Source organism: Haliaeetus leucocephalus, unplaced genomic scaffold (assembly GCF_000737465.1).
Source record: "Haliaeetus leucocephalus isolate CR32 unplaced genomic scaffold, Haliaeetus_leucocephalus-4.0 Scaffold944, whole genome shotgun sequence".
NCBI classification, from domain to species: Eukaryota; Metazoa; Chordata; class Aves; order Accipitriformes; family Accipitridae; genus Haliaeetus; species Haliaeetus leucocephalus.
Genome location: NW_010973380.1, coordinates 1,360,829 through 1,362,402, shown reverse-complemented (window position 1 = coordinate 1,362,402; position 1,574 = coordinate 1,360,829).

Genomic DNA, 1,574 nt, shown 5'->3' with positions numbered 1-1,574 from the left:
AATTGTAACAGTAGAGCACCCTGAAATGTGTTTTGCTGCGACACTGCGCTCAACTGTTCCAGGTATGTTAGCAAGATCAGGTCTGCGACACATCACAACCCCAAAAGCTTCCCACCTAAGACTAAGAATGGAATAAGCAATCTATCACATGCTATGACACGTTCCCCAAAACACACACACACTCAAAACCTTAAAGTGGTGTCAGAATGTTTATTGAAGAGGGCAATCTAACTGGCTGAACCGATCTGGGTACCTGGTAACTTTTAACATAAGCAAACAGAGATACTGTAAACTTGCTGTGCATGGAAACTGTGTTTATACTTGAATTGGACTTGGAAGACTGAAATAATTTAATAGAAAAATACAGCTTAAGTTCCCAGGAGCTCTGAATGACCTCAAGATCATTCTGAAAAAACAGAAATATAGGGATATAACCAATGATGCAAATGGAGTTACACAGGCATTTTCAAAGTCAGCTAAAAAAATACATTTAGTTGCCTATTTGTTATGATAGCTTTGCAAATATACTTCTAAAAACACACTTTTCAGTGCCACCAAACACTTTTTTGTCACTTGCGTTATCAGAACTGATAGTAAGCGTTCTGCAATGTAAGTGCTGCCTCATTTACTTGTGAGTTTAGTAAAGGCCGGATCTTTTCTTTCTAGCCATACTGCTAAAATTTTTACTATCACATGACAAGATAATAAACTTTCTTAGTGATGCAGTGGAAGTAGATTAGAAGAGGAAAAAAGAAACAGAAGCAACAAATTTCAGATTATCCTCTGTGCAGTTGATATATCAATGAAATTATTTACACAGTAACTAAAATAGCTGTACACTGGAACATCTGCATGGAAAGTGAACGCAAATCAGAGATATAATAACCATGACAAATTGTGAGCTCTGTTGCTCATACATCTAGAAAATCACTATCAGGAATATTAAAACACCAAGAGAAATTAAGCCAATGTTGCATAATGATGATCAAACTCCTATGAAAATCAGGAAATTGTTAAATCTAATACTGATTTGTTTAAAAAAATGAAGTAAAAGGGGAGGGGGTAATTATTTTGTAACTTTTGCCACTGAAAACAGCCAGATGAGTCTAATGAAGCTGCATTTATTCTTCTGCTGTGGGCTGGGTGCACGGCCGCAACGGGAAGCTGACCCTGAGACGGAACGTTTGAGAAGCATTGAATGACGCATTGCAGGTTACCAATGAATCTGTATTTGTACCTGCATCTGTATTTGTACCTGCATTTTCCACACCACTCATACAACTCCCATTTTGACATGAAAACATCACGCAGGCAGACCTAAGAGATTGTGCTTGTCACAGCAAGGTCCTCATCCTGCAAAACCTTACGTATGTCCAGGATCGGGATGACCCGTGGCAAAATTCAGCACCAGGTTACATCAAGTCTTCAGAGGAGGGGACCTGGTTTCTGTTTAGTGCAGGAACACCCCATGAATTTTGGTGTAACGTGTGGAAATCAACTGACCCCGCAAAAGATTCGCCAACCTTTTGAGAAAACAGCATAACGAACAGGTGTTTTTGCGGAGTAGAGGCGAC